The sequence below is a fragment of the Crotalus tigris genome, unplaced genomic scaffold, assembly GCF_016545835.1.
Source record: "Crotalus tigris isolate CLP2741 ecotype Arizona unplaced genomic scaffold, ASM1654583v1 scf7180000020347.5012614909:4044961, whole genome shotgun sequence".
NCBI classification, from domain to species: Eukaryota; Metazoa; Chordata; class Lepidosauria; order Squamata; family Viperidae; genus Crotalus; species Crotalus tigris.
The window spans coordinates 10,105-34,015 of NW_024097978.1; the positions used below are offsets into that span (position 1 = coordinate 10,105).

Consider the following 23,911-nt stretch of genomic DNA (forward strand, 5'->3'; position numbering starts at 1 on the left):
AGAGAAGAAGGATGGCTCTTTACGCTTATGCGTGGATTATAGGGCCCTGAATACAATCAGTGAAAGCAACCTATACCCGCTGCCCCTCATGAAAGACATGCTGTCACACCTATCGAAAGGGAAATTTTTTCTAAACTAGACCTAAGGGAAGCTTACTATCGCGTGTAAGAATTAAGGAAGGGGACGAATGGAAGACTGCATTTAACTGCCCCATGGGGTGCTATCAATTCAAAGTCTTGCCATTTGGATTACAAGGGGGCCCTGCAGTCTTTATGCAATTAATCAATGACGTTCTAAGGGAGCACCTGTTTAAGGGGGTCCTTGTTTACTTGGACGACATTCTTATCTTTACCGAAACAAAAGAAGAACACGTCAAACTTGTCAGAGCGGTTTTAAAGAAGCTGCGAGCCGCTCACCTATATGCCAAACTCTCAAAATGCGAATTCCACCAGGAAAGGATAGACTACCTAGGCTATCGCATATCCCCACAGGGCATTGAAATGGACCCAGAGAAGGTCAAAGCAGTACTAAATTGGGCACCACCCCGCACAAGAAAGCAACTACAAAGTTTCCTGGGTTTTGCAAATTTTTACCGCCAATTCATCCCCTCATTTGCACAGATAGCCTTGCCCCTCACTAACTTACTAAAAACGAAGGGAACATCCTCAGTAAAACCTAGCCAGCCACTAACATGGACAATGGAGTGCCAAGCAGCGTTTGAGAGACTAAAGAGACTTTTTTCTGCCGAACCAGTACTAAGGCACCCAGACATGGACAAGCCCTTCATAATACAGGCAGATGCAAGTGATGTGGCAGTGGGGGCTGTGCTATTACAAGAAAATGATGATGCAGTATTGCAACCCTGTGCATATACATCCAAGAAACGCACGGAAACAGAACAGCGCTGGCCCGTATGGGAGAAGGAGGCTTATGGGATACGTTGGGCATTACTCACGTGGCGACAGTTCCTGGAAGGCAACAAAATCCCCTTCCAGGTGTGGACTGATCACAAAAATTTAGAAGCCCTGAAAACTTCCAGGAAACTCAATCCCAAACAAGTCCGCTGGTCCCAGCATTTTCACCAATTCCAATTTAAGCTCAAACATTTACCAGGAAGAAAGAACTTCCTGGCAGATGCACTATCTTGCATGCCCCAATATAACAGCGCACGAACCACAGACTCTAGACCAATAATGGCAGAATCACAACTGGCAGCGCCAGTAACCACAAGAACCCAAGCCAAAATAAAACCACAACTGGACAGCCAAACTGGGATTGAATTCAGAAAAAGTTTGGAAACAGATGAATGGTTCCAGAAAAACAAACATGTGTGCACAATGAGAGACGGATTGCCTTGGGTAGGGGAAAAGTTATATATACCAACAACTCAAAGACTAACTTTCATGCACCTTTGCCATGACACAAAATCAGCAGGGCATTTTGGATTTGTAAAAACTTTACACTTAATTAAACGGCAATTTTGGTGGCCATCAATAAAAAAGGACATAGAAAGTTATGTTGCCAGCTGCCCAACCTGTGCATCAGCAAAGAGGTTGCAAGGGAAATCGCCAGGGCTATTACAACCAGTGGCAAGTCCCTCAGCCCCCTGGAGGGAAATAGCCATGGATTTTATAGTGGAATTGCCAGAAAGCAATGGGAATACTGTTATCTGGACAGTCACGGACCTATTTTCCAAACAGGTGCACTTTATCCCTTGCCAAAAAATTCCCACTGCAAAGGCCTTAGCAAAACTTTTCATCCAGCACATTTACAGATTGCACGGGGCACCCCAACGCATCATCTCTGATAGGGGAGTGCAATTTACGTCTGCATTTTGGAAGGAATTTTTATCCCTCTTAGGGACCACTCAGGGATTGACATCTAGCCACCACCCTCAAGGGGATGGACAAGCGGAACGGTGCCAGTCAGTACTTGAGCAATATTTGAGATGTTTTTTAAATTTCCAACAGAGTGATTGGACGGACTTACTTCCTTTTGCAGAAGTTGCCTACAATAATGCAGTCCACTCCAGCACAGGCTACACTCCTTTTCAAATAGCCAACGGTCAAAGTTTCAACCCTATGCCAGAGTTAACCCCAAAAGAACCAACGATCCCTTCACTGAAAGAATGGATGGAAAACCTACAAAACACCTGGCCAATAGTCAGAAAATCACTAGATGAAGCTAGGCGGGCATACAAAGCACAAGCCGATAAAAAAAGGGTTGAGCCTACACCATTCATTATAGGAGAAATGGTGTACTTATCTACAAAATACCTAAAGTCCCTACAGCCCTGTAAAAAACTTGGACCAAAATATATAGGACCTTTTCCAATTAAAAGAATCATAAATCCAGTAACAGTAGAATTAGAATTACCCAAAAATCTCAGGCAAATACACCCAATTTTTCATTGCAGCTTGCTGAAAAGAGAGCATCAGTCACCTCTACGGCCAAAAATCCCCCCCCCACCACCTCCAATCATGGTGGAGGGTGAACAACACTTCGAAATAAAGGAAGTCCTTGACTCTAGGAGATATCATGGAGCAACTCAGTAAATAGTTGCCTGGAAACACCTCCCTGCCTCACAAAACGAGTGGGTCCATAAACGTCATGTCAGAGCCCCGAAACTATTGAAGAAGTTTCACACACAGTATCCCAACAAGCCTAACTAACTTTTATACCTGTTTTGTTTTCTTGCAGGTGGATCTCTCTTATTGTTAAGAGGGGCCGGATGTCAGAATCCAATTATATTTCATCTTTAATTATCAAATATAGAAACTCCCAATTCTGCCTTCTCTGGATTCTGCCATCAGAGGGAGAGAAGGGGGAGAACAAAGGGGCTTTATGGCCCTCACTTCCTTCAGTACACTTCAAAGAGCTGAATGCTGAATGTGTGTTTATTGTAACAAAGAAGGGTATTTGCCTTTCATGTAGTTATCTGAAGTCTCCATCCAGACGGAAGAAAGAAGAAAGGGGGTGGAATTGTGATACTTGAAACTATCACTGGAACGGGGGTTGATTGGGTGGGACTACTGGGGAACCCCTTAAAACCTTGAATGGGAGAGCTTGAACCCCAAGTCCCGTCTAGCATGCCTGCAACCATTTTCTCTTAATAAAGGATTCAAGAGTTCTGTCTTCTTAAGACAGTAACTGTAAGAGGGACCTTGGAGTCCTAGTGACGATCACTTAACTGTGAGCCAGCAGTGTGCAGCAGCAACCCAAAAAGCTAATACAATCTTGGGTTGTATAAACAGAGGCATAGAATCAAGATCACACGAAGTATTAATACCACTTTATAAAGCCCTAGTAAGACCACACCTGAAATACTACAGCCAATTTTGGTCACCATATCACAAAAAAGATCTTGAGAGACTGGAAAAAATCCAGATAAGAACAAGTAAGATGATCAAAGGCCTGGAGACCAAAACATACAAAGTACAGCTGCAGAACTTGGATTTGACCAGCCTAAAGAAAAGAAGAAATAGAGGAGACATGATAGCAGTGTTCCAGTATCTAAGGGGCTGCCACAAGGCAGAGAGAGACAGGTTGTTCACCAGAGCATCAAAGGGAAGGACAAGAAACAATGGTTGGAAGCTGATCAGGGAGAGAAGTAACCTGGAATTAAGGAGAACCGTCCTGACAGTGAGGACAATCAACCAATGGAATAGCTTACCCCCAGAAATAGTTGGCGCTCCATCACTGGAAGTTTTTAAAAAGAGACTGGACAATTATCTGACTGAGACGATATAGTATCTCCTGCTTGAGCAGGGGGCTGGACTAGAAGACCTCTAATGTCCCTTCCAGCTCTATTCTGTTCTAATTACATAGGACTTGGGCACTGGCATTTTTTCCAGTGATTTTCTTTATACTCACAGTAATAACTCCTGCAATAATTTCAGTGTACCCCTGAGTGCCATCCAAGGCAACCAAAATGGAGAGAAGTATTCTTGCTAGTCTTGCCATCCCGTTCTTCTGTTATTTTCCTAGGAGGCCTTACTCTGAGTTCTGGTACTGAGTCTGCATCTGCTCCAGCCACCCTGAGTGCTGTGCCTTTTCTATTTTTTGCAGAGTTTACAATGCATGCTTAGGAGGCCAGAACATTCTGGCTGCTTAAAGTAGGCTGAATGCCAGAATTCAGAGTGATACCCCAGGAACAGCTCAGTGATATGTCCTTTGAGCCTTCTAAAAGCATATGAGGGCAACATAAAAGATAAGAAAGTTAGACTCCCTCAAACTCTGTAATTCTGTATTGGAAAATATTCAGAATAATACATGAAACATGCTCTTTGTGCAACAATTGCATTTTAAAAGCCATACTTATGCTGCTCATCCTCATGCATGATATGTCTGTCTTGATTTTAAAATTCTATCCCCACTGCCTCATGTGTCCTTTAATTTCCAGATATAATTTGATAACTAGTAGCATCAGTAAGAAAATGTGTGTGTGGGGGGGGGGGAGATGTGCTATGAAGAAATCCTATTAAAAAGTTCTGTTTCCAGAATACATTGGACAATTAGCTGGTTTCAAAAGAGGTGGAGGTTATACGGTGTATCAGACTATAAAAAAACCTACAAAATATGACAATTTTACGAATTATTATTAAAATAAAAAATGAATGGACATTTTCAAAGAGATTGGGTTTGGATATTTGTGCTATTCTGGCTATTCTAAGCTCTTGATGTTGGTGACTAAAGTTGATGTCCTTTAGTATTTTCAACCAGATTTGAAATATAAATCACATCTTCTTGAGAAGAATCTAATGATCCTATGGTCTCATACTTAGGATTAGTATCTTGATATGTTTGTATGCATGCATGTTTATGTGTATGCATGTGTGTGTGTGTGTGTGTGTGTGTGTGTGTGTGTGTGTGTGTGTGTATGAGCATTTTATACAGATGTCTGCTTTAGCTCTGTGAAAACAATGTTCTAGCTAAGGCTGAACCAAAATCATCTCCCTCTAATTTTCTCAAAAGCATTAAAATAGGAAAGAATTTCCCACTGATTTCTTGGAGTGAGGAGAAAATTGCACTAACAATTGATGTATACCAATCTAATGAAACTTTATGAAGTGTTTGAGATCTGTCTGTTTTTTCCATTCTTTACTCAAAGCATCATGACATCTGCTCCAAGTCTATCCACGAACTGCAGACAGTGAACAACTTATGCCTTGTATCACTTGAGATATGTCGGGCCTTTTCACTAGGAAAAATAAGGTTATCAACCTTACATATTTATATTATTATAAAATTATAATAATCACTTCTCCATTCCTAATATGTTACTCGATGGAGGTGAAGTAGGGACATAATTCTACTTTCTCACTCTCAATGAATGTCAAAAAATACCTGAGCTCAGCTCATTCCTAAAATTATTTATAGTCTTTCCCCAAAAATCTATTCCATCTAAAAACTGAAGCATTTTATATCCATATATCTTAGCTAGCTTATTGAAGTTATAAGAAATTGATGGTACTCTGTATATACTCACAGATCACTGTTTGTACAATTCTCTTGCAGTTTCACCTGAGGAATCTTAAAATAGAAAAAGCAATGGCAGAATATTCTGCTTTCTTTCATAGAAATCATAGAATCATAGGGCTGGAAGGGACCTTGGATATCTTCTAATCCATGCTCCTGTTCTTGGCAGAAGACATTATCATTCTGGATAAATAGTTCTCCAGTCTTTTCCTGAAGATCAGCAGCACCCCCAATTTCAGGAGGCAAGCTGTTCTTTTTTTCATCCTCACAATGTTAAAGTTACCCTTTTCTTGAACTGGTATAATATTCATAATTGTTTTCTTATCCTCATATAATCAGATATTTTAATCTCTTTTTTTCTTGCTGTTTGGCATGAACAAGATAGGTTTCCTATATTTTATTCTACAAATCTACTTCCTAAATCAGAATTCATTTCCTTTTGGTTTCCCTTCTCTTTTTATTTCTTGTTACTTTATGTAATGATCTAACATGGCTTACCTGAACCAAACATGTCAAAGCAGAGATGGTTGCCACTTGGGTACACTTGCCCATCATATAATGTGATTTTTCTTTTCCTTACCAAAATTGGTGTTGCCTATTTAACTTAGGTTCATCATGCACAGTCTGTAGATCAAGCAAATAAACAATGAAATAGGCTTAAGACATAGTGCTTTGCTTTTTCAGTCCATATGTTTTAGAAAGTAATGCAGTATTTCTTATTTATAGATATTATAGACATTCCCAAAATGTACATGCTTTCTCGGTGTCTGTTCATATTTACCTCAGAAGCTGAATGGGAAGACCCACAAAGTTGAAGAGGGAGCCAAATCACATTGTCCTTCAGTGCAAAATGTTCCTGCTTATTTCTAATAGGGTTGTTTGTTGTTGTTTTTTTGCCCCTGCCTCCTCTTTGAAGACAGAGATCTAGTTTAGGATGAAGGTTGAAGAGTAGTGCCTCTTTCTTCTTCCTTATCCTTTTTCCCAGAGAAATTCCCTTTCAAGGACAGGCTTTTATATTTGCAAAATAACTCAGAAACTACTCTCATGAGATCTACTTAGTCACCCATGATGCCAATATCCAATGAAGTACTAAAATGTTAATCTGTAATAAACTGCTGCCATTTCAGCAATTGGCCTCACATAATTAATGTAGTTTGTTTCTTTTTCAAAGAAATTATTTTCCCTCAAGCTGCTTAATCAGAATTGTGTAACAACCTGCTGTTTTCCATGGGTACAACCACCTTGATTGCAGTTAAATTTCTTGTGCTTTGTTGTTTGTATATGTGCATGTATTGAGCTGGAAATATATGTACTATATCCCATTATTGAAGAAATCCAAATATTTCTCAATAATCATTCACATTTTAATCGGGTTTATAGTTAACAATTTCCTTTGGGGCATGTAATACTGTTCTGTGAAAGGTAAGTCAGTGCTGAAATGGAAAAGTTGCTTATGCTCAATTACAACTATGTTGCATCAGCAGTTAAGCGGGTGAATCATTACTCTGACATAGCTTTCAAAGGCAGCAAGCAGAACCAATGGATTCTGGAGCATGACAACCATTCTCAATTAGAGGATTTTTTTTTAAACAGCCATTTACAAACCTCATTGTAAGGACACACCCCACTTTGCATCTTAAGAAGACAGAACTCTTGGAATAATTCTTCCAACAGGCATCCTTTATTAAGAGAAAATGGTTGCAGGCGTTCTAGACAGGACTTGGGGTCCAAGCTCTCCCATTCAAGGTTTTAAGGGGTTCCCCCAGTAGCCCCACCCAATCATCCCCTTCTTCCAGTGACAGTCTCAGGCATTACACTCCCATCCCCATTTCCTTACTGCCGGCTAGATGGAGACTTCAGAGAGAACTACATGAAGGTAATAGCCCCATTGTTATGGTTAGTCCTTTTGGTGATATACACATCCAGTTCCTTTGAAGTGTACCGAAGGAAGTGAGGGACATAAAGCCCCTTTGTTCACCCCCTTCCCTCATTATATGACAGAATCCAGAAAAGGAAGAAATGGTATTTTCTATAGTTGATAACTAGAGATGAAATATAATTGGATTCTGACATCCTGCCCCCTTTTAAAAAAGACAGATCCACCTGAAAGAAAACAAAACAGTTATAAAAGTTAGTCAGGCTTGTTATGATACTCTTTGTGAAACTTTTTTAATAGCTTTGGGGCTCTGACATGACGTTTATGGACTCACTCGTTTTGTGAGGCAGGGAGGTGTTTCCAGGCAACTAGGTACTGAGTCGCTCCATGATATCTCCTAGAGTCAAGGATTTCCTTTATTTTGAAGTGTTGTTCGCCCTCCACCATGATTGGAGGTGGTGGGGGGAGGATTTTTGGCCGTAAAGGTGACCGATGCTCTCTTTTCAGCAAGCTGCAATGAAAAATTGGTTGTATTTGCCTGAGATTCTTAGGTAATTCTAATTCTACTGTTACTGGGTTATGATTCTTTTAATTGGAAAAGCCCTATATATTTTGGTCCAAGTTTTTTACAGGGCTGAAGGGACTTTAGGTATTTTGTAGATAAGTACACAATTTCTCCTATAATGAATGGTGTAGGCTCAACCCTTTTTTTATCGGCTTGTGCTTTGTATGCCTGCCTAGCTTCATCTAGTGCTTTTCTAACTATTGGCCAGGTGTCTTGTAATTGTTCCATTATTTCAGTGATTGGATTGTTGGTTTGTTTGGGGTTAATTCTGGCATGGGGTTGAAACTTTGACCGTTGGCTATTTGAAAAGGAGTGTAACCTGTGCTGGAGTGGACTGCATTATTGTAGGCAACTTCTGCAAAAGGGAGTAAGTCCGCCCACCCGGTCTGTTGGAAATTAAGAAAACAGCTTAGATATTGCTTGAGTACTGAGTTCATTTTTTCAGCCCCCTCATTCCCTTGTGGGTGGTGGCTAGATGTCAGTCCCTGAGTGGTTCCTAAAAGGGATAAAAATTCCTTCCAAAATGCAGACATAAATTGCACTCCCCTATCAGAGATGATGCGTTGGGGTGCCCCGTGCAATCTGTAAATGTGCTGGACGAAACTTTTCGCTAAAGCTTTCATGGTGGGAATCTTTTGGCAAGGGATAAAGTGCACCTGTTTGGAAAACAAGTCTGTGACCATCCAGACAACAGTATTCCCATTGCTTTCTGGCAATTCCACTATAAAATCCATGGCTATTTCCCTCCAGGGGGATGAGGGATTTGCCACTGTTTGCAATAGTCCTGGCGATTTCCCTTGACACTCTTTGCGGTAGCACATTTTGGGCAGCTGGCTACATAACTTTCTATGTCATTTTTCATGGATGGCCACTAAAATTGCCGTCTAATTAAGTGTAAAGTTTTTACAAATCTAAAATGCCCTGCTGATTTTGTGTCATGGCAAAGCTGCATGAATGTGACTCTTTGGGTTGTTGGTATATATAACTTTTCCCCTACCCAAGGCAACCCGTCTCTCATTGTGCACACATTTTTGTTTTTCTGGAACCATTCATCTGTTTCCAAACTTTTCCGGAATTCAATTCCGGTTTGGCTGTCCAGTTGTGGTTTTAATTTGGCTTGGGTTCTTGTGGTTACTGATACTGCCAGTTGTGACTCTGCCATCATTGGTTTAGAGTCTGTGGCTCGCGCGCTGTTATATTGGGGCATGCGAGATATCTGCATCTGCCAGGAAGTTCTTTCTCCCTGGTAAATGTTTGAGCTTAAATTGGAACTGGTGAAAATGCTGGGACCAGCAGGCTTGTTTGGGATTGAGCTTCCTGGGCGCTTTCAGGGCTTCCAAATTTTTGTGATCAGTCCACACCTGGAAGGGGATTTTGTTGCCTTCCAGGAACTGTCACCACGTGAGTAATGGCCAATGTATCCCATAAGCCTCCTTCTCCCATACGGGCCAGCGCTGTTCTGTTTCCGTGAGTTTCTTGGATGTATATGCACAGGGTTGCAATACTGCATCATCATTTTCTGGTAATAGCACAGCCCCCACTGCCACATCACTTGCATCTGCCTGTATTACGAAGGGCTTGTCCATGTCTGGGTGCCTTAGTACTGGTTCGGCAGAAAAATGTCTCTTTAGTCTCTCAAACGCTGCTTGGCACTCCATTGTCCATGTTAGTGGCTGGCTAGGTTTTACTGAGGATGCTCCCTTCATTTTTAGTAAGTTAGTGAGGGGCAAGGCTATCTGGGCAAATGAGGGGATGAATTGGCGGTAAAAGTTTGCAAAACCCAGGAAACTTTGTAGTTGCTTTCTTGTGCGGGGTGGTGCCCAATCTAATACTGCTTTGACCTTCTCTGGGTCCATTTCAATGCCCTGGGGGGATAAGCGATAACCTAGGTAGTCTATCCTTTCCTGGTGGAATTCGCATTTTGAGAGTTTGGCATATAGGTGGGCGGCTCGCAGCTTCTTTAAAACCGCTCTGACAAGGTTGACATATTACTCTTTTATTTCGGTGAAGATAAGAATGTCTAGGTCTAGTTTAGAAAAAAATTTCCCTTTCGATAGATGTGACAGCATGTCTTTCACGAGGGGCAGAGGGTATAGGTTGCTTTCACTGATTGTATTCAGGGCCCTATAATCCATGCATAAATGTAAAGAGCCATCCTTCTTCTCTCTAAAAAGGACCGGGGCAGCCACTTTAGGCTTGGCTGGCTCAATGAAACCTCTCTCTAGGTTTTTTTTTTATAAATCTTTCCATTTCCTCCTTCTCCTTTGGGCTCATGGAGTATAATCTGGGCTTCGGGAGTTTTGCCCCAGGCTTGAATTCAATGGTACAGTCTGTGGGTCGGTGGGGGGGAAGCTCATTCTCCCTCTCCTCACTGAAGACTTCAGCAAGGTCCCTATATTCCTCTGGTATTTCTGTTAATCCTTTTTCCTCTCCTATGGATGCTTTTTCTATTCTTGATTCTGGTAGCCTCCCTTGGGGTTTTAAGTCCATAGGGTCCCCCTTCGGGAATTTGATTTCTGTCGTCCTCCAATTTACCCAGGGGTTCCATTTTTTTAACCATTCCATCCCTAGAATCATTGGGCATTCTATGCCTGGGGTCACCACAAACGTTATGTCCTCCTCATGTTTGCCCAGCGAGAGGTGTATTGGTAGAGTGGCTAGGGTAGCTGGCACCCCCACTGCTATGGATCCATCTAACTGGCCAAATGAGATTGGTTGTTCCAGTCTCCTGGATGGGATGCCCAGATTCCCCACTAGTGTTGGGATAATGAGGCAGCGGGTGCAGCCAGAGTCTATTAAGGCTTTCACCTTCACAGCTTCGGGCATGGGGGGGATTAATATAGTCACTGTTTTGAAGATGGGTGTGATGCATCCATTTACCAGGGGTTCGCCCTCCGAGCTGTCATCTGAGGCATCCACCAGCCCTGTGGTGTAGGCTGGAGTTCTTTCCCCTTGGTGAGCAGAAGTGGGGGGTTCCGCAATTTCCATCATTCTCATGGCAGTTTCTTTTGGCTTAGCTGAAGACTTTCCGGGTTTGGTGATTGGGGATCTGTCTGGGTTGTGCTGGGGGGCTTTGGAGCAGCATTCTATAGCTCGATGCCCTTCTCTTCCGCACTTAAAACACCCCATTTGCTTCTTGGCTGTAGCCGATGATTTCACCGGTTCGTGTGTCAGCTCAGGCGGGGGGTGGCTCCATTGTTTTCCTCGGCGATGTCTTTTCAATATGTCGATCTCTGCTTCCTCTGCCAAGATGTACCATTCCTCAAGTTGGTGTGGGTCCCCTCGGGGAAGGCAAGCATCATATAGATCATAATTTAGTCCGTCTTTGAAATGGCTAAGGAGGATGTCTTCTGACAGTTTGCTGGCAATGGCCCGGAATTCATGTGTATATTCAGCCACCGGGCGTTTGCCTTGCCTCATCGTTTTTATCCTTTCACAGGCTTTGCGATCAGGCAGGGGGGGGTCTTCAAATCGTCTTCTCAGAGAGTACATGAAACGGTTGAAGTTACTGAGTTCTGGGGCATTGGAATCATGCAAGTTCACCACCCAATCTGCAGCCGGTCCGTCCAGGGCAGATTGCATGATCCGGATGCGGGCTTTGTCGCTGGGGATGTCCTGCCCGTATTCCTCCATGTAGCTGAGGACTTGGGTTAGGAAAAACCCCAAGCGTGTTGGCTCCCCTTTGAATTTCACCTCCAACGGCGGACGTCTTGGAATGGATCGGTGCCTCCGTTGTTGGTGGTAGTGTCTTCTGTCCAGATTGCCATCTGTGGTCCGGTAGGGGGTGTGGACTACTGGATCAGCAGATATCCCCGGGGTTGCAGGTTCCATGTCCCCCTCGGTGTCTCTCCCTTTGCGGCTCCAGGAGCTGGGGCGGCCGTAGGGCTCAGGATTCTCCTCTCTTAGGGAGCTGAGAGTTCTCTTCATCAGGTCAATAGCTTTCTCTAGGATCCAGTCTGAGTACAGTGCCCAGCTTTCCCCTCTTCACTTGCGTGCAGGGATTTCTCCATCTCCTGCTTCCATTCTGGTTGCTTGGTCCCCCATCTCAGGGTCACCTTTCTTGATTCCTTTCCCCACTCACTTTTCTTTCCAACACCCATTGACCAGTGAGGCTTGTGGTCCTGTGTCTCCACCACTTCTTCTCCTGAGGAATCTGACCTCTCGGATCCCAACATCTGGCAAGGTTCCAATTTGGTCAGCGGCTCTCTTTCCAGGGAGTTTTCCCCCTCTCTTGCTCCATTGTCTGACATGGTAATTTTTTGCAAAATCCCCCAGCAAGGGTCTCCCTTCCAGGTGGATTAATTTTGCAAGTCCTGTCTAATGTAAGGACCCACCCCACTTTGCATCTTAAGAAGACAGAACTCTTGGAATAATTCTTCCAACAGGAATCCTTTATTAAGAGAAAATGGTTGTAGGCGTTCTAGATAGGACTTGGGGTCCAAGCTCTCCCATTCGAGGTTTTAAATCTAGTGCTTTTTAAACTATTGGCCAGGTGTCTTGTAATTGTTCCATCCATTCTTTCAGTAATGGGATCGTTGGTTCATTTGGGGTGGTGGCTGTGACAAAAAAAGAAAACATTTTGGGCTTTCTACAAAGTGAGAATTATAAACTCTTTAAAAAAATAATTGACCTTTCTGGATTACAAATACTAAATACTAAAGCTGTGACTCTAAAGCTGTCTGCAGAGAAAGGAAAACTTTGATTTTCAGCTATCATGCAAAACCAGAGATCTGTAGAAAGAATATTCCAAGAAAAAGCAAATACTTTCCAGAAAGAGATCTATGCTATGTTGCAACTTATTCAAAAACAATAATCTCAAACCACAAGGAAATTAAACATAACCTTGAAAACATAAATGAACACATCTCCAATTTAACTTTACAACTTAAAAAGTCTCAGAAAATAAAAATAGTGAGTGAGCAGAAAAAACAGACAACTGACTACAAGACAGAGGAGAGAGATTTCAAGATGAAATTTAACAATACAAGAAAATATGACTTAAACCAGATGGGAAAAAAATTACAAGAAACTCTGGATATGGAAAAGACAAACTACACTTTAAGGTTACAAAATAAGTTTGAGGACAAGAAAAATTTGGTAAAATGGATTTTGCCAGGAGAAGGGGCGTTGTCTTACCTGAACACCTTTTCTCAGCAGGATGATGTTGAATCCACCAGATGGGTTATTACAGCCTTCCTGCTCAGCAGACTAGGTCAGAACTTTGGCCACGCCTCTTCCTTTGAGTGTGTCTCCAGTTTTGATGAGGCGAAGCAGCTCTGACGAATTCAACATGATGGCTCCATCTGCTATAAATCTAGCCTAGACTACCTACATGGGAGGGCGTGGATTCTACATCATCCTGCTGAGAAAAGGCGTTCAGGTAAGACAACGCCCCTTCTCCAGCAGGATGCCTGTAGAATCCACCGGATGGGACATACCAAAGCCGCTCATGTCCCCTCGGGAGGGAAAGTCTAGGCCTGAGAACCCTGAGAAGAAGCAACCTGTTGAAGAACATGCCTGCCAAATGCAGCATCAGCTGCCGCAAAGGCATCTACGCGGTAATGTTTGATAAAAGTTGACGGAGAAGACCACATCGCAGCCCTACAAATCTCCTCCACTGAGGCCTGCGTGGACCATGCCGCCAACACGGCAGCACTGCGTGTGGAGTGAGCTGTCACGTGTGAAGGAACCGGGATCGACTGCGAAGAATAAGCTCTGGTTATGCAGACCCTAATCCACCTACCTACGGTAGAAGAAGAGACTTTCTTCCCCATGGCCGAAGGGAAGGATACAAATAGGAACTCCGACTTACGAAAAGGAGCAGTACATTTCACGTAATAGCGCAGAGCCCTGCGTACGTCCAAGGTATGCCACTGGCATTCCAATCTGTGTGTGGGATTGGGGCAGAAATTGGGAAGGACTAATTCCTGAGACCTGTGAAAAACAGAATTAACTTTTGGGATAAATGAGGGATCCAGTCTAAGAACCACCCTGTCCTCGAAAAAGGTGCACAAATCTGCTCTGACGGAGAGTGCGGCTAATTCCGAAATCCTCCTAGCTGAGGTAATAGCCACAAGGAAAACCACCTTTAAGGATAAGAAATGAAGAGAACACGAACTGAGAGGTTCGAACAGTGAGGAAGTCAGGGCCTGCAGCACCTTGGTCAAGTCCCAAGATGGATAACAATGGATTACGGGAGGCGTAGTGTTAACCGCTCCCTTTAGAAATGCACTGATTGCTGGATGTTGCAACAAGGGATCAGAATTGTCGCAGGAAAGGACCGTTGAGAGGGCCGCTAACTGTCGACGGATGGTATTGTATGACAAGCCCTTGTTCAAACCTTCTAATAAATAATTGAGGATATTTGGAATTGTGACCGAAAGTGGATCTAACTTGTGTGAAGAACACCAGCTGCAGAAGCCCCTCCATGTGGTGTCATAGATCCTGTTCGTCGAAGGATGTCTCGATGCTTGTATCATCGAGATCACTCCAGACGAATATGATTGGCTGGCTAGAGCTTCCCGCTCAAGTGCCAAGCGGCTAGCTGGAGCCACTGCGTGTCGGGATGGAGGAGGTTGCCCTGGCTTAGGATCACTCGCTCCTGAGGAATCCTCCACGGAGGTGAAACCGAGAGATCCACCAGGTCGGCAAACCACGGACGCCTTGGCCAGTGTGGAGCAATCAAGATTACCTCTGCTCCTTTGAGAATCAGTTTGCCGGGAGCAGAGGGAGTGGTGGAAAGGCGTACAGGAGCTGCACTGGCCACCGACATCGGAGGGCATCTGTCCCTTCCGCTCCCTGTGTCGGAAACCTGGAAAAGAACCTGGGGAGCTGTGTGTTTGCTGGGGTAGCAAACAGGTCCAGGTGGGGTTGTCCGAACCTAACTGCAATCTCCTCGAACAGAGCCGGATCCAGGCGCCATTCTGCATGGTCCACCTTGGCCCTGCTCAGGGAGTCTGCTTTCCGATTGGCCTCCCCTGAGATATGTTCTGCTCTGATGGAGCCCAAATTTGACTCCACCCAAAGACCCAGATCTGATGCCTCTCACATCAGTTCCCAGGACCGGGTCCCTCCTTCTTTGTTTACGTGAGCTTTTGCTGCCACGTTGTCCATCAGGACGAGGACATGTTTCCCCTTCACTAAAGGGGCAAAATGAAGGAGCGCTAGGTGTATGGCTCGGAGTTCGAGCCAATTGATATTGTGGGCGAGGTCCGGGCGTGACCACTGCCTCTGAGCCAGGTGGGTCCCCAGATGTGCTCCCCAGCCGAACAGACTTGCATCTGTGGTTAGGGTGACCCGTGTGGGCTCCCTGAAAATGGTTCCCTTGGTCATGTAGGGACAGTAGTGTGTGATGTGGGACCAAAGTAGGGACAGTAGTGTGTGATGTGGGACTGTGACCTTCCTGTTGGAAGAGCTGAGGTTCTGTCTCTGATAAGGAAGTAGGAACCATTGGAGGAGTCTGGAGTGGAGCCTGGCCCACGAAACAATACCCATTCAAGAGACCATCTTTCCCAGGAGCTGTGACAACTGTGCCAGAGGCACCCTTTTGTCCCTCCAAACCTGGTGCACCAGTTTCCTGATGCTGGATTGTCGTTCCTGAGAAAGGTATACCTTGCAGAGCATCGAATCTATTATTGCCCCCAGGTGTTGGATTCTTCTCGTGGGAGACGTGTGACTCTTTTTGAAATTCAGGGAGAACCCATGGTTCCGGAATGTGAGTATTGTGGTCTGGATGTCCACTTGTGCGGTCTGGAAGGAACTGGACTGAATCAGGATGTCGTCCAGATAACATTGAATGCGCACCGGCATCAGCTGGAGATGGGCCGCTATGACTGCTAATATCTTGGTAAAGACCCTTGGGGCTGAGGATAGCCCGAAGGAAAGAGCCCTGTACTGGTAATGCCTGTGCGTGTAGCAGAACCTGAGAAACCTGCGATATTGTGGGTGAATGGGAATGTGTAGATAAGCCTCCGTGAGGTCTGTTGAGGAGAGGAAGTCCCCCTTCCTGATGCTGGCCAATATGGATTTCAGAGACTGCATCTTGAACCTTTTGTAAGTTAAGAAGTAGTTTAATCCCTTTAAATGCAGTATCGCCCTCCACCCTCCTGAGGTTTTTGGAACCACAAACAGGATGGAGTAAAACCCCTTTCCCTCCTGGTCCCTTAGTACCCGTTCTATGGCTTGAATTGTAACTAGATGAGAAATAGCCGAGGCTACCAATTTTGCCTTGGCCTTGTTTTGGGAGAGTGGACACCTTATGAAGCGGTCTGGCGGGTGAGTGTAGAACTCTAATGTAAGACCATACTTGATGGTCTCTATTACCCAGGCGTCAGAGGTGGTCAGTTCCCAGACATCGCTGAACCTTTCCAGCCACCCCCCGATGGGAGATTCCTCCCTGGCATCACTTGGATTGCCTTTAAGGATGGCCTCCAGATCCTCTAAATGGACGCTTAGACTGGAATTGTCCTCTGGCTCCCGTATTTTGGCAATCCTGGGAACGATCCTGTCTGGGGTAGAAGGATCGCGAGCCTCTGGACCAGTCCCAGGATTGCCCTGGCCAAAAGGGCTGTCTCCACTCCCAGGAGCTGCTGGGACAGAAACCTTGTTTGCAGAACTCCTGTGGAGCTCTCCTGTCCAGCTTTTTAGAAGGATGGACTAGAATCTTACGTTTGTCCTTGCCTTCACTGATGTGCGGATCCAAGATGGATCCAAATAGAAGTGTCCCACTGTATTTGGATGTGGACAGACGCCATTTGGCCTTCAAATCTGTCTTCCAATGTTTCAGCCATAGGAGCCTGCGAGAGGCCACTGTGGCTGCTATCGATCTTGCGGAATATGTGGTTGAATGGAGGGAAGTGTCAGCTATGTATTGTCACTCAGCCACTAGTTTGGCCAGGGTTTGATGTGCTCTAACCTGATCTGGAGGGACGCTGGCTTGTAGTTCGCGGAGCCACATGATACAAGCCCTGGCAAAGAAGGAGGAAGAAGTTGCCGCCTCAGCCGCCCAGGTGTGCCCGATGGAGTGAGAGCTCAAATTTCTTGTCCTCCACCTTCAGTGCCTCTGCCATGTCCCCCCCCCGACTCAGATTCAGTGAATCTGCGTTTTTGTTGTTGTGGGGGGGGCATCCTGGAGCCCTGTGAGGCTGAAGGCAAGGCGTTGTCTGCCATTGCGCACCGGGTATACCGAGTAGGAATACCAGGGGTTGGGGGGGAATCCCAAGTACGCAGATCAATTGATAGAGATGGAAGGAAAGCAATCCTTGCTCTGTATAACTGCAATGGCCAGACAGTCAAGTGGCTTGCTAATCAACCCCTTGTCAGGCCAGTGACAAATGTCACGTTCTACTGTTGGAAATCAAGCTTCCCTTTCGCTCCTTCACCAGGAATGTTTGAAAGAGAAGCACTAGTTATTAATAACAACCTAGGGCGTGTTCAGAATTGATTCTGAGGGCGAATATTGAGCCTGATAACTGACTTCTGTCTCCCCCCCCCCCAGCATGAGCTGACAAGTCAGCTGTTTAACGAGGGTCCAGTATTCCTCTTGTAAGGGAGATAAATGCCCCCTGAGTTCACAGACAAAAAGCGGAGGAATCGCTGCAAAAAGTGCCCCCAAGATGGCGTCCGTGTGTAGGCCACACCTAAAATGGCGCCCGCTGCTGTGATGCACTCAAAATGGTGGCCGCCAGTGAGAACGCGTGTTCAAGATGGCGAGCGCGCCCCCTTCCGAGCCTGGAGGAATGAAAAGGAAAGCGAAAGCAGAATCAGTAAGAAGAATTATAGCCAAAGTTTGTAAAGGCCAAAAGACTTGCTGTTTTTAGTGCTCTTCTGAATTGTGCTTTCCCCGCACGAAGTCCTCCAAGTGGAGCCGGCTGCTTGGAAAAGCTCTCCACCTCTCAGCCGCTGGCATTCTCAATAACTGAGTAGCCCCCTGCAGGAGGAAACGATCTGGCTGCCGATGAACTGAGGCTCAGTGGAGATTGCGGAGAGAGAGCTTGAGTCCAGCTGATTGACCGGCCACGGAGCCGAGGCTCGCGAGCCAAAGCCAAAATCCAGCTGATCCCTTTACTTTTTTTGAATTAAATTTGTAAATGCCAATTGATCCTAATCAGATAACTAACTAAAGTTTGATTTACAGAAGAGTGCCTAATTAACCTAATCTGATCTACGGAGCCTAACAAAAAGTACGTGTTGCCGAGCTCAAGACTAAGTCAAAACTGGAGACACGCTCAAAGGAAGAGGCGTGGCCAAAGTTCTGACCTAGTCTGCTGAGCAGGAAGGCTGTAATAACCCATCCGGTGGATTCTACAGGCATCCTGCTGGAGAATTATGAAATCTTGAGAGACAAAAAATAATAAACAAAATCAAGAAAGACAAAAAGGAAAAGATTTTCAATAAATACAAAAGAGTGAAACCTTCCTATAAAAACATCTTACCTGTTTGGCCTTTTGTATCTGCAACAACATTTATAAGATTATGGGAAGACTCTTTGACTCACCAAAGCATATTGAACAGGAAAGATATTGGGCAAAAAAAAGGTTAAAGTGAGAATTAAGAAATTATACGGTGGGAATATTTAAAAATCAAACATTTGTTTGAATATTGTTAAAGAAATAGAAAGATTTTGAATATAAATGAAGATTAGTTTAAGAGGGATGAGTCCCTAAAGTAATATAGAATGCCTTCTTTCTTTTTTGTTTTGTGTTTGGTTTTTGGACATAAGAAATATAAAAATGTTGGAATGATTTATATAAAAGAAATGTTTTCTCTGTTTTATCTTTTTTTCTTTATTTATTTTGCTCTTATTTTTTAAGATATGAAAAATGTAAAAATGTGATGGCTTGTATGATAAAAAAGACTTAAATATTTAAGTGTAACTGTCAAACCTCCAAACAATTCTGTCTGCAGCCATCTTTACTTCTTTGTTGGTTGCCACAGCCATGTGAGGGGGGAGATGTGTTCTTTTAGTTTAGCCATAACAAATACTTTCTTGTGGGAACCAAGGTCAAGTTGCCTAAGTTTTGACAGACTGGAGATACCATTAGAAAGACCACCAAAGTAGTTAATTGGGGATTGTAATTTATGACAACTGTAGAGGTGGGGAGTTCAACTTTTACTTTGTAACCTTTGGTGGGGTGGGAACTTTCAGACTTGGTTTCACCTTTGAACATGCTGATACTATGTAGCCATTAAAAGTGTTCTTTGAGGAATGCAATTGCCTCAGAGTTCTTATTTTCTTCTGGTCTCATCTATCGGAACCATGACATACACACATTTCCCTCACTCCCATGGGCTTTACAAGTTAAAATTTAGAGGTATTCATCTTCTTTCCAAAGCAGCCCTTGGGTTCAAACTCAAAACTATCTTTACTATCCTTGCTCCAGATGGGCAGGGTCTGGGAAACCCACCCACAGATACAAGGGGTCTGCTGCCAACAAGCTGGAAGTTTACCCAGTCCAGTCCATTGGTCAGTTTATCTTGGAGTCTGGGGTGCTAAATTGTTGAAAGAAAACTTTTTAGGTCCAGTCCAAGCAAAGAATAAACAGAATGGAGGCTGTTTGGAAAGAAGGCTCTTTATTGAAGAGCAGAACAGCAACAGCATGCAGTTCTGGGCCAGCTGACAAAATGGAGCTGGGAGTGGGTGGGTTTTTATACTTTTTGGGGGGGTTGTGTTTGAAGTTGTTCCTGTTTGAGGTTGTTCCTGTGCAATGAACTTTGACCTGATGTTCAGTGTGCCTTTTGGTATTCTAATGGTGGTTGGTTAATCCTATTATGTCCTAAAGGTCATGTATTTAGATTTTGGGTGAGGGATGTAGACTTTATGGGTCTTTGTCTTTCTAATCCCACCAGCTCCAAGGTTCCTGGCTCCAGTCTTCTTGAATAGGATTATCAAATCTTCATTTCTACAGAGCTGGCCTGCACAGTTTCTGCTTGGGGTTATTAAGAAAAACTGGGTCTGCTTTTCTGCCTTTAAGATCCTTTGAGGAAGTATAATATTCTGCCTTTTTAATATCCCCCCAAAATATTTCCTTCTCTAGGAGGGTGGGTGGGTGCTGACTTCCTACAAAATATTCAGCTTTTCTGATAGTTTACAATACAAGCAATCAAGTTGAGTTATATTTTCTTTTCTTTTTTTCTTATGCTTTTAGTTTCTTTTGATTACTGTTTCTTACTCCCTTTCTGTGTTCTTGTTTACTTTTAAAAGGAATAATATGATTGTGACATAAGTATAGTTATGCTTTAAAAAAAATGTTTTGCTTGTCTGAACTTGTACCCTGGGGAAAAATAGACTCAAATTGAATTATTCTCTTTTTAATTGTGCCCATGAATCGCTATTGGAGGGAATCCAGTTAGTCTTCACTAAAGGCTTTATCATTAACCCTGCATCAATCAGAAACACTCAAAACTTTGATAGTCACAACAATTTTTATGGCCCTTTTATGTAATCCTAGTTGAGTCGGAAGATGTCATATCCATTTTTAGTAATCTATAATGTTGATGTTGAAGCACAATACATCTGAGAGAAAAGTGTTACTACAAGGTGTGATATGCCTTAGTTACCATTTTTCTAGGTATCAGATTGAAGGAAGTCAGTACATCCCCCCAGAGAAGGAAATATTTTGGGGGATATTGAAAAAGGCAGAATATTATATTTTCCCAAAGGACTAATGGGAGAAAATCTAAAAAGGCAGAAACTTCTCCCTCTCTCCCAAGTAGAAACTCAGCAGGCCAGCTCTGAAGAAATGCAAATCTGATAATCCTATTCAGAAAGACTGGGTCACCTATTCATAAGCAAAATGCCTTCAGCTATAGCCCCAGAGAAGGTTTGAGCTGATGGGATTAGAAAAAAAAGGCTCCAAGGAATGACCTTTAGGAGGATTAATCTACCACCATTAGAATACAAAAAGGGCACACTTAACCTCAGGTCAAAGTTCATTGCACAGGAACAGGAAGAACCTCTCAGATACAAAGCCACAGGAACAGGAAGCACAAAAAATACAAAGCCCAAAGAAGGTATAAAAGCCCACCACTCCCAGCTCCATTTTGTCAGCCACCCAAGAAACACATGTTGTGTCACTGAAGTTTCTGCCAACTAAATAAACTGAATCTTCTTTCCTAAGAAGCCTCCATTTTGTTTATTCCCAGCTTGGACTGGACCCTGAAGATTTTTCTTTCAACAATATAATGGCATAGAAATTTATAACATCAATGTACACACATATACACACACAAACCCATATACATGGGTTTGTATATATGTATGGGTAAATCAGGCTATTCCTTTTCAAAATAAGCAAAGCAGAAAAAGAGCTGAAACCAGAGACTTTTCTTTTAGGACAACTGGACAAGGATTGTTTTAAAAAAAAATCCAGAATTGTTAGAAATTCTGCATATAGTTCTACAGAACAAAACAGGAAACAGTATTCAGAGAGAAAGACAATATAACCATATATGCAACTACAAACTTATAAACAATGCCATCTACTAGTTGGATACTCTGTGCTGTAGTTTTCATACTAAATACATGAACACATATATTTCAACAAGACGTTTCCTCTTATATATGCTGACTGCAGTGAGAATTCTGTATGGGCAAAAATTGAAAAATATATTAATCTCCACAATGGAAGAATGGAAGGAAAAACTGATGGAGCTAACATAGATAGCCAAATTAATTGTTTTAATGAAAGAATACAATACAGCCAGTTTTGTTTCTACTTGGAATTCACTGCTAGCTGTGTGTCAGTGCTGCTAATATAGGATATTATTGCTTTGACAAGATATGCAAAACTGTCTGGTATTTTTAGAGTTAATTCAGATGATGTGGAGGGAGGAGAAAAATAAGGACTGTGCACGGGAAGGGAACAGAAGTGAATCTTTGCTCTCCAGGTTGATTGGAAAATGTGAATGACGACTGCAAAAGGGGGGGGGGAATAGCCTGGAATGTTATATGCAAAGGAAGGGAAATTCAGATCTTGGCATCCATCCATGTAGTGCCAACACTCTGTTACACTGTAATAAAGGCTTCCTAGGATAAAAAATGCCTGGAAATTCTTTGAAGTATTTCATTAGTTGGAACATAGACATCATGCCAAGATCAACAAACTTCTCAAACCATTTAGGGGTCCCGAGCTCCAGTTGCTGTTCCTAAAATAAAAGGAATAAGCTGATGAAGATTCGGGGAAGATCTCATTATGGAAGAAGAAAGATTGTCTGAGGCCAGCACCCTGGCAGCAGCAGCTTTCCCAGGCAGAGGAGCGACAGCCGGCAAGCCGGGGGAGAAAGAACTCTGGTAGATCTCCCAGCTGGGAGCAAAGACTTTAAAAGCAGAATGGTGGAGAGCTAACGAATCGCCTGCCACTCAAGTTTTGGGTGAGTCATTGGAAAGATTTCAAAACCCAGAGGTGAAAAGCAGAAATCAATTTCTGCAGAGAGGAGCCTACAGCCCTTCCATTGCAGATCAGAAAGGCTTTCAGATCCTGTCTTCCCCTGCCAGGGACTCTAACCCTGAAGAGAGAGGGAATCCCAGTCTGAGGCCTCTGCAGCAATGGGGAGATTGGGTTCCCCAGCAGGTAGATGGTCTGAACCTGCCCTTGGGGATCAGAATTGCTTTGTTGCTATTGCTTCTGAACCTGCGCAATAAACCTCTCTGCTAAAAGCCCTCTGGAATTTGTAAGACTCCTTCGATTTTCACAAGATTTATGGCGACTCCGCCAGGACTCTTAGGAAGAGGCCATTGACCTTCCAGACGGACTGCCCTGGTGGGTAGCCCCTCTCCTAACAACGACTCCTCCAAGCCGGCTCCGTGGCCTTTGTCTACGGGGAGACCTCGATAGGATGGGAGGGAACTCACCCACCAGTGAAGCACTCCAGTGAAGGATCCACCGAGGGTAGCAGATGGGTCTTTAATCTTCAGAAGGGTCTGGAATGCCTGCAGGCAAGTATTATAAAAGGGGATACCTGATCCCAGACGCATAACCCCATACGGGATGATATGCAACAACTTATTTCTACTTTACTGGATATGGAGGGGAGAGAGAAATATAGGTTAGGAAAATTAAAAGTACTTGCCCGTCGACATCCTGAGGGGGGGGGGCAAATTATCAGGCAAACAGAAATACCGAAGCAGTAGAAAAAAGACCCGACTGGAATGCTAATGATGTACAACACCAAACTTTGTGCAGAATTATCAGCTTTTGTGTTTAGAAGCCCTGAGAGAAGCCACAATTTGTCCAGTTAATTATGCTGCAGTAACTAGTATTTAGCAAGATAAAAATGAGTCACCAACTGCTTTTCTCAGCCGACTGATAGAAGCTTATAAAGTAAACACAGGTTTTGATATGGAGGTGGCACAAAATTGCCCACTCCTAATTGAAAGATTTATCACCCAAAGTGCCCCACACATAAAGAAAAAGTTACAACACACAGAAGGGGCATTAGGGAAGAATATAGCAGAGATTATAGAAATAGCACAGAAAGTGTTCTGTAATCGTGAAAAGGAAGAAAAAAGTAAATCGGATCAGAAAGAGAAAAAGAAGGTTGAAATGTTAGCAGTGGCCTTGGGGGGAATGCGTATTGGACCCAACCAATGTGCCATCTGTAAACAGGAAGGACACTGGCAAAGGGAGTGCCCCCAGAGGAATGGCCAACCTAAGGGACAATCTCGCCAGTATGGAAGAGGACGAGGAAGAGGATTTAGAGGGACTTTCCAAGGAAGTTGTAGGAGAAGCTTCAGAGGAAGAGGGCATCCAGCCTATCCCAGTCAGACGGAAGAAAGAGAGGAAAACATGATCGGCTTAGCCGACATGGAGTGGGGAGACTGAAGAGGACAGGGTTCTATGGTCCCACCCCCGAGCCCATTGTTAAAATACAGGTGGGAGGACAGATTGTCCCAATGTTAGTTGACACGGGAGCACCAGATTGGTCCTAAATAAATCTATTGGCAAGCCATCAAACCAGACCATCCAAATTCAGGGAGTATCCGGAGAAACTCA

At 43.7% G+C, this 23,911-nt stretch overlaps 1 long non-coding RNA gene across 1 annotated transcript; it reads right to left on the reverse strand.

The window, feature by feature from the left end:
• Positions 1-5,488: 5,488 nt before the first annotated feature.
• Positions 5,489-6,564, reverse strand: LOC120318661. The gene is made up of 3 exons (XR_005559559.1): positions 6,260-6,564; positions 5,977-6,102; positions 5,489-5,532 (listed from the first exon to the last, which is right to left on the reverse strand). It is a non-coding gene; the product is annotated as an uncharacterized LOC120318661 (long non-coding RNA).
• Between the last annotated feature and the right edge of the window lie 17,347 nt (positions 6,565-23,911).